The sequence below is a fragment of the Mobula birostris genome, chromosome 15 (genome assembly GCF_030028105.1).
Source record: "Mobula birostris isolate sMobBir1 chromosome 15, sMobBir1.hap1, whole genome shotgun sequence".
NCBI lineage: Eukaryota > Metazoa > Chordata > Chondrichthyes > Myliobatiformes > Myliobatidae > Mobula > Mobula birostris.
In genome coordinates this window covers 40,833,561-40,848,887 of record NC_092384.1, presented here as the reverse complement: position 1 = coordinate 40,848,887, position 15,327 = coordinate 40,833,561, and the positions used below count along the sequence as shown (strand labels likewise).

Genomic DNA, 15,327 nt, shown 5'->3' with positions numbered 1-15,327 from the left:
ACCTCTATCAAATCTCCCTTCGGACTCCAACACCCTGGGAATAAAGTGCCGACCTATTCAACCTTCCCATTTAACTTAGGTCCTCGACTCCCAGCAATATCCTTGTAAATTTTCTATGTGCACATTCAATCTTATTGAAAAAGTACAGAGAATTTGATTAGATCTTACTGATACTGTTCCTGTAGATAGGTGACCAGAATCACACACAATACTCAAAATACGGCCTCACCAATGTCTTATACAATTACAACATAACATTCCAACTCTTGTATTCAATACTCTGATTTATAAAAGCTAATGTACCAAATGCTCACACGAGGAATTCTGCAGATGCTGGAAATTCAAGCAACACACATCAAAGTTGCTGGTGAACGCAGCAGGCCAGGCAGCATCTCTAGGAAGAGGTACAGTCGACATTTCAGGCCAAGACCCTTCGTCAGGACTAACTGAAGGAAGAGCTAGTAGGAGATTTGAAAGCAACTTTGATGTGTGTTGGTACCAAATGCTCTCTTTACAGCCCTCTTTATACTTAATGTACTCAATCCTCTCTTTATACTTGTGAAGCCACTTCCAAGGAATCATATATCTGTACTCCCGGATCCCTTTGTTCTATCGCACTCCTCAGCGCTCTACTATTCATGTGCAAGTCTTATCTTGCCTTGTCTTCTCTATGTGCAGCACCTCACTCTTGTCTGCATTAAATTTCATCTGCCATTTTTTCCAGCTGGTCCAGATTCCACTGAAAGCCTTCCTCACTGTCCATTACTCCCCAATCTTGGTGTCATCCACAGATCTGCTGATCCAATTTACCACATTACCATTTAAATCTTTAATATGGATGACAAATGACGAACCCAGCATCGATCCCTGTGGCACACCACAAGTCACAGACCACCACTTCTCTGGCTTCTCCTGCTAAGCCGTTGTTGAATCCAATTTATCACTTCATCCTGAATCTCAAGCAACTGAATCTCCTGGACCAGCCTCCCATGTTGGACTTTGTCAAAGGCCTTGCTAACATCTATGTAGACAACATCCACCACCTTTCCTTGATCAACATTCCTGGTAACCTCCTCAAAAAACTCAGTAGGATTGGTTGGACTTTGCATTGACTTTAGATACGATGGCAAAATGAGATCTCAATTTCTCTCAGTATATGTTTTATTGATAAAATAGATTTGGCAAGTGATCTTTGGAATTGTGTGGAACTTTAGTAATCAATGACTGAAAATTGTTCAATATCATGTTGTTATTTGTGGGAGGTTGCTGCGTGCAAATTAACACATGCTACATTATAGCAGTAATTACTTACCAAAACAAAAGTACTTGACTGCAAAGTGCATTGGAAGAAACTGAGGGAGGAAAGTTGCTTCGTTGTTGTTAAAAGAAACTGAGCAAATGAGTGATGATTTGGTGCTGTGCATCTGAGGAGAACAAGGAAAATAAGCACTCTATCCCTGACATTAATTAAGTTGGAATTTGGTGAATTTCCACATTTAAAATTATTGGGAATTTTAAATTTATACATTGTAAAATGAACATTTATATTCATTATTATCACCTGATTTCATGACTTGCATGTAGCTCATCTATTAATAAGAATCTTTGAACAAGTTTTAAGTACCATACGTTAGAGTTGATATTGTTGAGTAGCCATAATGTTGAAATTAACTGCCAAGGTCATATCTTTAGCTGAGTTTGTTAAATACCTGACAACATTATAGATATGCTTTTAGGAGTTGTATTGTTTTAAATGTATGCATTATTTTGAAACAATCTGGGATTTTCATTCTTCAGGCAGAGATAATTACATATATTTGCTTTCTTGCCGGTATCAATCTTTGCAAGTTATTTCAGATACCTCAGTAATGATCACAGATTTCTTTCTAAGCATGTTGAAAGTGGAATAGATTAGAATCAGGTTTATTATCACTGGTATGTGTTGTGAAATTTGTTAACTTAGCAGCAGCAGTTCAATGCAATACATAATATCGAAGAGGAAAATAATAATAAAATAATAATCATAAATCAGTTACAGTATACGTATACTGAATAGACTAAAAATGATGCAAAAAACAAAAATAATATGTTATTAAGTGAGGTAGTGTTCAGAGGTTCAATGTCCATTTAGGAATCAGATGGCAGAGGGGATGAAGCTGTTCCTGAATCGCTGAGTGTGTACCTTCAAAATTCTGTATCTCCTCCCTGATGGTAACAGTGAGAAAAGGGCATGCCCTGGGTGCTGGAGGTCCTTAATAATGGACGCTGCCTTTCTGAGACACCACTCCTTGAAGATGCCCTGGGTACTTTGTAGGCTAGTACCTAAGATGGAGCCGACTAAATTTACAACCTTCTGCAGCTTCTTTTGGTCCTGTGCAGTAGCCCCTCCATACCAGACAGTGATGCAGCCTGTCAGAATGCTCTCCACAGTATACCTATAGAAGTTTTTAAGTGTATTTGTTGACATACCAAATCTCTTCGAACTCCTAATAAAGTATAGTTGCTGTCTTGCAATAGCAGCATGTTAATGTTAGTGTCCAGTGTCAACATGGTATTAATGAAAGAACTATCACTCATTACCTCCCACCTTTGATAATACTTGACTCAATAAAATGGACCTCACCCAAGTGCCCTTCTCAACCTGTCTAGATAAATTAATAGAAGGCAAAAATCTCATGTTACCAACTGAAACAAAGTCAGGTTTTTATAACCACATGTTATTGTGGCTGTAAATAATTTTACAAAATCCAGTCAGACCTCTATTTTATGAAATTTTAATTAGTTTATTAATTTAAAGCAGTGCGAGTTTATCAAGCAGTATATAAATGAATTTTTTTTTAACGTACACAATTTCGGGACTGGCAAGTTTATGCCCAGTTTAAGTAAGCAACAATAAAATTGAAAGTTTACGATTTAATGTTAATTAAAAAAAATTTATCCAGTGAAATTTATTCCTTCTGAATTTTTAAACAAACACATTACCAATGACATCTCTCTCTGGTCTCATGCTTTTGCAAAATAATGTTGTTACCACTAATAGATTTTGTCTCCATAACAACAGCACTCCAAGGTTAATAATTTATTGTTTCTGAAGCACTTTGAAATATTTCCTAGTAGTAACTCAGTATGAAACATATTATTAATTTAACTTCAGTTGCAGAACACAGTAAGCATTGGTTGCATATTTGGCAAAAGCCTAGAGAAACCAAATTAATAATTCTCTGACAGTAGGATTCTCTGGAGAAAAGATTTCAGTTACGCTTTTAAATAGAATGTGGGATAGATTTTGTTATTTTTGTAGAGTTTCTTCTAACAAGGATATGTATCTGGAATTCAGGCACTGATGTCATCAAGCCTAATTCATGGTTCACATGATTTCCCAGTTATTAGTTTTTAATGGATGAAAACTGTGCATAAAATCACACAACCCTATAAAGTGAGACCACAGAAGGAAACCATTATGTTCTTCAAGTCTATGTTGTACAGAAAAAGCAATTATGATAATCTGGCTTTAAAACTTATTATTTTTAAGGAACAACAGACCAAGTATTCACCAAGATGTTTGATAAACTCACTGCGGGTTTCTGTCCTTATCATCCCCTCACGTCCTTCTGTCAATCACTTTAAACGTGTTTCCTTTTGAAATGATGTGGCTGATTAAGTCCTTTTTGTTCACTGTGCATAAGTCTCTCTTCATTTTTGTACCTCACAATTAAACCTCCATTTGTGCAAAGAAGTACCAAAGTAAACATCCCAAGTAAAAGCGAAAATCCTCTTCGGTTAGCGAAAACAGGGTACTAATGTAGGTCTTTCGTAAACCCGAAGTGGCGTAAAGCGAACTTTCGTAAAGCAGGGGACACCTGTATTAGATATCTGATTAATTTAATCCTCTCCATTGACCATCTCCAGGTGGGAAGCTCTGCTTTAGAGACTGTCACTGTCTTCTGATAATTCTCCATTGGCTATTCCTCTTCTTGGACAAGTTTGCATAGGATATGGGCCACTAAAAAAAATTGCAATACTCATTAGACTGAGCTGTAACATTCTCTTTGTTCAGACTAAGCACTGAAATTCATGTCTTAACATGTTAATTTGTGCCTGATTAAGACTGTGCCATAAAGTGCTACATTCTATTTCGACATCTCAGACTTCATGTTGCCAAACAAGGCTGTGTTGTTTACTTGAAGGCACAGGGGACTGCAGATGCTGGGAATCTGGAGCAACAGGCAGTCTGCTGGAGGAACTCAGCAAAAGGAGCCTCATAAAAAGGAGAATGGAAATGGTGAAATCACTTCCCCCTCTCCTCTTTATACTTACCTCTCATGCAGGGTTTCATCGACTGTTTCTTTCTTCCCACAGATACCACTTGACCTGTTGAGCTCCTCCAGCAGATCATTTGTTGTGTTATTTAATTAGTCCATTCCTATATCCAAAGGACAAGGTGTCTATCCACAGGTTGATGGCCTCATTTTCTTGATTGGGGTAAGATTACCAAACTAATATATTGAATTAATGTTTAGGTTCTTGCAAACGTATGTGCAGTCTAATTCCTGATTGTACTTTCCAAAGGTAGAGTGGGGAATCCACTGACCTTAAAAGAATTCTTGTGAGTAACCCACTACTGTGCACTGAAGCTTCCTTGGTTATTTGAATATTTCTATATTCTAAATAGGATAATTGTTAAGTTGGATTTCTAACCTTCAGCAATACCAAAGCATCTCCGATTGTTAGCACTATGGATGCCATTGAGGAATATCAGTAATAATTGTGCATGTCCACGAAGACAAAAATAATCTATTTCTCCTTGTTCTTCTTGACACTTGTGCAGTCTTTGATATGGTTGACATCCTCTTTCAACATTCCATCAGGATGGGATTGCACTAGCCTAGCTCTACACTTAATCTTCTGGTCACAGTTGCAGAACTATATAAGGGTTTCTCTTCTCACACCACACCACGATCTCTCTCATTCCCCTAAGAAACTATACTTAGTCCCTATCTATTCTTGCATGTCAACAGAAAAATTTGAGAATGGTGATCTTCTACCTTAATATTACGTCCCTTTCCTCTTGATCACCTCTTGATATATTTCATGTCTAGAAAATTGATTTCCTTTTTAAATATATTCAGCAACATAGCCTCTTACAGCTTTCTGAGGTACAACATTTGATTTTTACCACTTTCTGAATGAAGAAATTACTCTTCATCTAGGTCCTTAATGCTTTACCCTATATTCTGAGACTATCAAGCTTGTTTTAGAGCACCAACTGGAGGAAACTTCCTTCCTACGTCCAGTGTGTCAGAATTTTATATGTTTCCATGAGATGTTTATAAGTCTCCATCTGTCTGCTTTGACTATTTCCTCATTACCTTCTTTCTTGACCAAGTCTTTAGTCATTTACTCTAATAACTTTTTTTTGTTAAGGTCATTTAGGACATTTCACTACCTTAAATCATGTTTAACAACTCTCTTAGGAGTTTTTCGAAGAGGTAATCAAGGGGATAGGTGATGATGATAGACTAGTGGATATTGTTAATACGGACTTTAACAAGGCCGTTAATAAGGTCTCAGGTGGCAGGCTGGCCTGGAAGATTAGATTGTGCAGCATCCAGAGAGAAATACCTGATTGGATTCATAATTGGCATAATAGTAGGAAGCAGAAAGAGATTGTCAACGGTTGTTTCTCAGAGTGGAGGCCCATGATAATTGGTGTGCCACAGGGTTGGTGCTGGAACCTTGTATATTTACATCCTATAAACAATTAGGATGTAAATATACAAGGCATGGTTATTAGTTTTGTAGATGGCACTAAAATAGGCTTCATAAAGGTTCTCAAAAATTATAGGGGTGTCTTGATAAGCTAGGTAAGTGGGCCGAAGATTCAAGATTCAAAGCACGTTTATTATCAAAGAATGTATAAATTATACAATCTTGAGATTTGTCCGCTTACAGGCAGCCACAAAGCAAGTAACCGGAAAGAGTCCAATTAAAAATAAATGAAAATAAAGACCAACACCTGAAACGCAGAGAAAGGGGGAAAAGCACAAATCATGCGAACAATAGAAGTGAACAACCAAATTCCAGACCAAAATGAGTCCTTGGATCCAAACCCCGGAGTAGGCCCAAGCCTCAGTATCAGTCCATCATGTTAGCGGGCATGGTGCACAGCAGCCAGGGGCAGTCTTTATAGCCTCAGTGCCATAGGGAGAGAGATGGAATGAACATTGTGGGAGAGCAAACAAAATTGGCTCTCGCCTCGTATCCTGATGCTATGTCTTTCCCGTATATCGTTTTAAATTATCCAAACAGTGTATGGTACCTCACTGTAGGACCCGGGCACCCCTACAGCGAAAGGCTCCGGCCCTAGAACACGCCACCTAGTGACTTGCTCCAGGGCCAGATTTTCCCGCTGGGCCTGAAGCCACTCTTGATTTCTCCAAATTGGCTTGGTGCCCAGAGCGATCTTACACCAGGTCAGCTGTACAGGCCTCAAAACTCCTGTGCCTCAACATCTCCTCTCCAAATGGCTCACTCCATCTGCGTCGATTCTGCAACATATCAGCATGGTTCATCCCTCGATTTTGCTTCGCCTTCGTTCGCCTCTTCATTGTTGGCAGTGATAAATTACTATAATTTACTTCAGAAAAGGTGTTTTAGTAATATTTTTAGTCAAATTCCCTGGCTTTTGAACTGCAGGTGAGCTGTCACACGCATTCGGTGGCACCATCTTTGATTGGTAGATTAGCTTTCAATTTGGATCAGTACAGTGTTGCATTTTGGGAACTCAGACCAAGGTAGGAGTTATATAGTGAATGTTGTTGAACAGAGGGGTCGAGGAGTACAAGTGCATAGAGTAGTTGCTGAAAGCAGCATCATAGGTAAACAGGATGGTGAAGAAGTGGTTTGGTACACTAGCCTTCATCAAGTAGAGCATTGTGTATACGAATTAAGAGTATTATATTGCAGATGTATAAGACATTGGTGAGACCACACTTGAAGTACACAATTTTGAATGTACAATTTTGGTTGGCCTGTTATAGGAAAAACGTAATTAAACTGGAAAAAGTGCAGAGAAGATTTAAAAGGATAATCCCACAAATCAAGGACTGACTTACAGGGATCGGCTGGCAGGCTAGGACTTTATTCCTTGGAATACAGCAGATTGAGGGGTGACCTTACAGAGGTGTAAAACATCGTGAGTAGCACAGATACGGTGAACACACATAGTCTTTTCCCAGTGAAGACAGCTAAAAACTAGAGGGCACAGGTTTAAGGTGAGGGGGAAAGATGTAAAAGGAATCTGAGGGGCAACATCCTCATGCAGAGGGTGGTGCATATGTGGAATGAGCTGTCAGATAAAGTGATTAAGACAAATACAATAATAGCATTCAAAAGACAATTTGATAACTACATGGATAGAAGGGTTTCAGAGGGATATGGGGCAAACATGAGCAAATGGGGCTAGCTTGTTCGGCGTCATGTTAACATGGACAATTGGCCAAAGAGCATGTATTGTATCAATGCTGTATTCTATGGCTGTAAGGCTGATATTGATGTTTGAAATGGAAGCGCTCAAAATATTAGCAGATGGTTTATAGAATGTTATGTGCTGAAAGGATTACATGGTTTGTTTACTGAGTGAGAATAATATTGGATTAAGGTATGATGCAATGTACAATTTTATTGCCCTGTCAACATTCACTGTGTAGGCTCGCATGTGGAAAATAATCTTCTGTGGTATTTCCCAATCCTATTGATGCCAGGAACTGGCTGGCTATGTTCCTAAGCTGATATGGGGCTGTCTTGTATCCCAGCCACTTTTGCCCATATGTTGAAGTTAAATGAAATACATCCACTGGGGTGAATTTACATTGAGTAATCTGAAATTCAATCTATTTATTAGAGATAACAATTTTTAATTTTGAAATATGACATTTTGGAATGAACATGCTCATGCATTTTTAAAATTTAAGTCTTATCACTTGAGTCGAATTGGAGAGAGCACTTTAATTTTGGCGCATATTCCATTCAGAAAGTAAACTTTAGATGTAAATAGTGTATATCATTTTCATAAAACATGATTAAAGACATTAAAGCAAGATCAGCTTCTCTTCAAATTGTTTAATATTTCCACATTACAAATAACCTAGTTTAAAAAATGATTCAGTCACTATTTCCTATTGAAATTTCTGAGCTTGGCATGTACTACTAGTTTTTCAATCAGGATATGAATGTTAAGAGTGGGATACACAGAGAATTTTTTCAGTGTTCCATCTTCCAGTAGTTTTAGTTGTATTCATTATTGAAATTCTAGAGAAGTGGATGAGAATGACAATAATATTTTGACTGCAATTGCATTAAATTTTAAATATATTTAATTGTCTTTAATCCGGAAAACAAGGAGTCAGGTTTTGAAATTGTGACATCAGGATCTCATTACTTAGCAACGCAGCAACTTGTCTTCTAAAATTGGCAAGGTTTCAGGATCTACCAGTTAGGAATAGGACATGAATTCAATGCTTTTTATTCCATGGATTAGAAAGAGGCAAGAAATACTCTGAACTTTTGAAGAGTTGATTTCAAATAAAATGATGTTATTTTTCCTTTAGACCAGAGTGAGATTGATGTCTTTGTTGTTATTAATAGTCATCTATTCAAAGAATGGGAACAAGTCTAGACAATCTTTATTTCTTGGAATTCTTTCTTTCTAGACTTTGAGCATTTGAAGTGGTGATTTTTGTTTGCCAATTCAAATGTGCTGATTATACATCACTGGAAGACATATTTAGTAGAATGAAGGGATCAAATGTATCTGTCTGATATGCAAACTTGACAAGCCATTGTGAATCCTGAAAATATTCTATCAAAGGAGATTTGCTTAAAGTTTGCACTGCAGTCCATATTCTATGTTTAGAACTATAACACGGTGCCACCATTACACTTAAGTATATAAAAGGAGATCATGGTGATCTGCCCCCATTTCTTCATACAGTGATAAAGATGTGAGAGTTGCGGGCATTTAGCTTTAGAAAATTTACTATTTTAGTTACTAATAATGAGGACATTGTTAAGCTCTGTTAACAACTTCCTGGCTGCCAACACCAGTGGATCAAACAATGTGTTAATTGAGTATTTGCTGCAACTTCCATCACTCTTATTTTGCTACACCTAAGTGGCTGCCTATTTAGGCAGTGCAAGTATCAATGTTATGCCCTATCATGTACTTGCACAGATCGAATCAGCATCGGTTATATTTTGTGGCAATTCTTAAAAGTCAAGTAAATCTTCGTGGAAGGCTCCGTAGCTTGGTACATGTAAACAATAAGAACCTCAGCATTAGAAAGTCACCCGAATCATCCAACAATATCACAAACCAGGTTGACATTTTCACTCTCAACCAATTGAGATTCAATGTCTTCTGCAATGTCAATAATTCCACATGAGACTGTATCATTTGATAAAGGAATGCTGCTAATTTTCTTGTCAGCTGGATTAATCAAAAGTGAATGACAATGAAAGTCTTCACAAAATGGTGATTTGCATTTGGTATGCAGTGAACTAGGAGATGCAATGCTTTTGACATTGTAGATAGTACATTTTGTTTTATCCCCCTTCTAGTGGAAAGCATTCACTGAATTATTTTAAGCTCAGGTATGTAGTCTGAAGGTGATGAATCAGAATATAGTGCTTTCCCGACATGTATGCTGAATAAACTCTTCTTGGGCTTCCTGTACCTGGCTAGAAGCCAAAGGAAAGTTTATTCATGATGAATCACTTTGGAAGTTTTCACAACTGTTGCTTAGAATCACACCATACATAATATATTCAGGTTTAGGGGAATTCTTCCTCTCCGCTTGGAATAAATTCATGCTTTATGATTGCAACATCATATTTTTGTTGAAAGCCAAATCCTTTTTTGACTTTTCCAGCTTCTCTTTATTGCATTGTTCATCACATACTTGTTAGGTTTCTCCAAACCTTTACTTGTTCCAAAAATGTAATCCAACAGTGCCTGCTTTGAAATACTGCAGGAGAAAATGTAAAGCCTTGTTTAACTTGCAGATACTCCCTGTTCTGAGTTGTTGGAAGTTGTCTCTGCGTAGTTCATTTTAACATTAGGTACTCCATGCACCTGACGCATTGAGACCTTGATCCAGTGGCAAGGAGGGTGGAAAATCCCTGGAGACAAGTTTCTGCTTCATGTGCCTAATGCTCACATGTTGGAGGACACACAGAGGTACCATCCAGAATGCAGGCACTCTTTCACACACGACTCACACTCTACCCAGGAGCCCTTGCTCATTCCCTTCTTGTTTCTTATCCCATTCACTCACTCTGTCAACTATCCTTTGGTCTCCAGCTACTGATCCTGGGCTTAAAACTGTCCCACAATACTATACTGACTGTAGCTCCAGCCACATAGCAGGTCCAGTTCCTAACTCCCAACTCCAGCCTCACTGTTTATCACCCTGGCTCCAGCCCCACTCCTGGTCCACGTTCGCACCTTGGTGCTTCTATCCAATTATTCATGGAAGATCTGAAGCCGCGATGCACTGGAATGCAGAATTAGAATGAGGAGTTGAGGGTAATGGAAAATTCAGCTCCATTCATAAACCTAAGAAGTAGTTAATTAATTTCTTGGGAAAAGTATATGTTTTATCTAAACTAGGTGCTGTTGCATGCCAGTACGAATCCACCAGGTTGTTGAGAAACACTGACCTAGAGACTATTATATTCAGTGTCGCTCCCCCCCCCTCCCCCCCCCCCCCCCCAGCATGAATAGTCAGGCTTCAGAGCAAGTGTGAGAAAGATGGTGGGACAAAAAGAAAACAGTACTCAAAGAATCCAAGTCTTTGGGTTATAGTTCTGCATACAAGTACTTTTCGCATGTCAAAACAAATGTCTGCTTTTATTTCTTTATAATAATTATTAAGAAGTTTTATACTCCACATGGGCAAAGCTGAAACAAGAAATGAATTGCAGAATTCCAGTGAACTGGTAAAGTAATTCAAAAGTCCATATCCAAAAACACACTGCTGTATGAAATAATGATGAAATAATAACCAGGGAAAATACAACTGAGATTTAAGGCATTAAGCATTTTGATCTGTGTTTGGGATGATCAGTTACTCTTATAAACTGGCTGTGTCACTTATGTTATTTTTACATAGCAAATATAGCTAGATTTCAGAAGTACTTAGCAAGAGTTGTAGAAGTGCCGATGTGGCAAGAGTTGTAGAAGTGCCGATCTTTATAGGAGTTGAGTTACACTGGGAAATATTTATACAGTAGTTGGGCTTTGGGGTGGTAGGCACATCACACATGCACTTCCATCTTTTCTTTATAAGACCAAATCAAAACTTCATGAAATAAGGCTTCAGTTTTATTCCAGAAAAATATGAACACATGGTTGAAATAGTTGTGATTAGGTTCAATTAGTTCAATTCCTACACAATACACTGAAAATAAAGCTTTTGATAATCTGTTCTGTTTAAGTGGGTCAACTTGCTTGATTTAATCAAATTAACTCCTCCACATCCTGTTCAACAGCCTAAGGCAGATTGTTGCAATTCTTTAAATCCTCGTCTTTTACTGTCAAAATGTCTGTATCACATTCCCTTTCTAAAGGAAAGCTTACTGTTTGTGGCATTCAGCATTCTTTATTTAATGCCGATTCACTGTCTTTAAAAAAACCTCCAAACAATTGGTGTAAAAACAAACAAACCATATATTTTCCGAATTTAATTTCTACCTACTGTCTTGATCCTGGGTATGACTCTAAACTGCAACCGGTGATGAGGCTCTGATTGGGGACTTTCGGAGCTTGGGGGAAAGTGGAGTTACCCCTTAGTGATTCATTGCTCCCAGGGCCGCTCTGACCTGGAACGGTAGCACCTGCAAGGGTTCCTGCTCAGGATACAAGCAAAGGCCAACGGCTGATCCGGCAGGTTCAGTAACTGAACTCATGACGGAGAAGGCAGATGAGCTAGGACCTCAAATGTCAACGGCTACAGTATAGGCGGATGAACATTTGGGAAGAGAAATGGCCATTTCTTTAGTTCACCCAACAGTAGGCAATAGCAAACCACCGTTGCTATTTGCTAAGAAGACCATGGTCAAACTCACAAAATGTATCACACAACAACAGCATCAAGAGGATCTTCAAGACAATTCTGAAGATGCTTCGCTTGGTAGGGTTGATTCTGGTCAGCAGGAGATCCCCGACTATCATCAAGCTACTGCTCATAAAATTCAAGTAACACAAAAGAAAATTATTGCCACTTGGAATGTAAGAACCCTATATCAAGCAGGAAGATCGGACAATGTGATAAATGAAATGGAAAGACTAAAGATTAACATCATGGGAATTAGCGAAGTTCGTTGGATAGGTGCTGGAACATGTCAGATTAGAAATAACATACTAGTTTATTCTTGTGGAACATCCCATACTAATGGAGTAGGAATTCTTTGGATGAAAACATGGCAAAAAGTGTTTTAGGACATAGAGCAATATCAGAAAGAGTGCTCCTTGTTAGATTCAGAGGACAACCATTTGATTTAGCAATTATACAGGTATATGCACTAACAACAGATGGAACAAATGAAGATATAGATAAATTCTATGAAGAGCTTGAACAAGCAAGGAATGGATGCAAATCTCAAGATATTGTTATTGTCATGGGAGATCTAAATGCTAAAGTAGAACAAGGTGCTGATGGAAATACCACAGGAAAATTTGGACTAGGGGAAAGAAATGGAAGAGGTGAGAAATGGGTAGAATGGTGCAAGATGAATAATCAGGTCATTATGAATACCTGCTTTAAAAACCATCCAAGACGCTTGTGGACCTGGAGAAGTCCAGGTGATAGCACCAGAAATCAAATTGACTTTATTACTATAAACCAAAGATTTAGAAACTCAGTGACTCAATGCAAAACATATCCAGGTGCAGACTGTAATAGTGACCATAACCCAGTAGTATGTCGTTTGAAAGTAAAACTTAAAAAACTAAAGAAGCAAAAACCTGAACAATCCCTTGACTACTTGCAATTAATTAAAGAAAACTTATGACAAAAATTTACAAATGAAGTAAGGAATAGATTTCAAAGTCTAGAAATAGAATCTGTTGAAGATGATAGCAATCATGTAGAAATGAAATTTAACTCTCTAAAGGGTGCCTTGGTAGAATCAGCAAAGTCAGTAATTCCTAAAAAAGAAAAAAGCACAAAGAATAAATGGATGACAGATGAAATCAAAAATCTAATGGAAGAAAGGAGACGGAAGAAAGCAAATCCTGTAGAATATAAGTCCTTAGATAAAAAAGTTAAAAGCTTATGTCAAAAAGCCAAAGAAGAATGGTTAAACCAGGAATGTGAGCAAATAGAAAGAATCCCTATTACTGATCCAAAAAGGTTACATCAACAAATCAAGAATATCACTGGTAAAAAGCTCCTCTGTTCTTCAGGTGGGTGTTTGAAAACAAAGGACGGTACTATTATCAGGGAAAAAGATGAGATTATGAGCAGATGGACTGAGTATATTCAGGAATTGTTTGAGGACGATCGAGGCGAAAAACCAGAAATTAAGAAAAACGTTGAAGGTCCAAGTATTTTAAAATCTGAAGTTCGTTGTACAATAAGTAAGATGAAGAAAGGAAAGGCAGCAGGTCCTGATGAATTAGTAATAGAACAAATTATGGCCCTTGAAGACTATGGAATTGAAAAACTTTCTGATTTAATCAATGACATTTATGAGACTGGAATAATACCAGAAGAGATCAGTACTTATCACTCTTCCTAAGAAAGCTGGAGCAATAGAATGTGAATTACATAGGACCATAAATTTAATGAGTCATATCACCAAGATACTTCTAAGAATTTTGATGACAAGAGCTAAAAGTAAGTTACAAGCTGAAATAGGCAAAGAACAATGTGGTTTTGTGAAAGACAAAGATACAAGAAACGCAATATTGATGTTAAGGATACTATCAGAACGAGCTATTCAAGTGCAAAAAGATTTGTTTGTTTTATCGACTACACAAAAGCATTTGATAAAGTGAAGCACAATAAAATATTTGAAATATTACAGAAAACTCTAGATCTAGATTTGAAAGACCTCCGCCTAATCAGAAATCTGTACTGGCAACAAACAGCCGCTGTAGGAATAGATGGAGAAGTGAGTCAGTTTATGAAAATCAAGTGAGGCGTTAGACAAGAGTGTGTTTTCTCCCCTGATTTATTTAATGTGTACAGTGAAACAATATTACAAAAAATAAGAGACATCTTGGGAATCAAAGTTGGCAGTGAAAACATCAATAATTTCAGATACGCAGATGACACTGTGTTAATTGCAAGTACAGAGGAAGAACTACAAAACTTAATTGATATAGTTGTTGAAGAAAGTGCAAAAATGGGTCTATCTGTCAATTGCAAAAAAACAATATATGGTCATATCCAAAAAGAAGGAAAATCCTATCTGCAGGCTGAGAATAAACGGGGAAGACATAAAACATGTACAGAACTTTTGCTACTTAGGAAGCTGGGTGAGATCAGATGGCAGGTGCGACTTGGACATCAAAAGAAGAATAGGGATGGCAAAAGACACCTTTACGAGAACGAAGAGTATACTGGCCAATACTAAACTAGGCATGACAACCCGCCTCAGAGTACTGAAATGTTACGTTTATCCAGTTATGTTATATGGCTCAGAATGTTGGACAATATCTAGTAACATGAGGAAACGAATTGTAGCAGCGGAGATGTGGTTTTTGAGGAGGATGCAAAGAATATCATGGACGAAACGAATATCTAACGAGGATGTCATGAACAGAGCAAACACAAAAAGAGAAATAATGTATGAGATCATGAAAAGGCAATGTAACTTCATTGGACATGTGATTAGGAAAGAAGAGTTAGAATGCACTGTAATTATGGGAAATATTGAAGGGAAGAAAGCAAGAGGAAGACAAAGACAAATGATGATGGAGACAGCAGCCAGAGAACTGGAAATGAATACCAATGAATTGATCCACTTGACCTGAAACAGGAATGTATGGGCCATGGTATTAAAAGCTCAAACTGGGCATGGCACCTGATGATGATGATGATCTTAGACCTCTTTTCTGTTAAATGCAATAATATTTTATTTCTAAAATACAAAATTTAGTATTTATTTCAAATCATTTCCTTCAAAAACACTTAGAAATCATGAAACATGGCAAACGGTGAGTGCTCTGGAATAACCTGAGAGAGAACCAACCAAGAATGAATCTCTTAGTAATGACAATATTAAGAAGAATATGTATATCTTTCTATTTCTATGCATTTC

General features: G+C 37.6%; 1 protein-coding gene across 2 annotated transcripts in view; it reads left to right on the top strand.

The window, feature by feature from the left end:
- The window catches only part of gpt2 (glutamic pyruvate transaminase (alanine aminotransferase) 2), a 71,954-nt gene that overhangs the window by 1,449 nt on the left and 55,178 nt on the right, over positions 1 to 15,327 (top strand). Inside the window, exon 2 of one of the 2 annotated variants that reach the window (XM_072279643.1) lies at positions 4,360 to 4,482. The exons of the other annotated variant lie outside the window; for it this stretch is intronic. The gene's annotated coding sequence lies outside the window, so the exon portion shown is untranslated. The remainder of the gene's footprint in view (positions 1 to 4,359; positions 4,483 to 15,327) is intronic. 2 annotated transcript variants of the gene reach the window in all.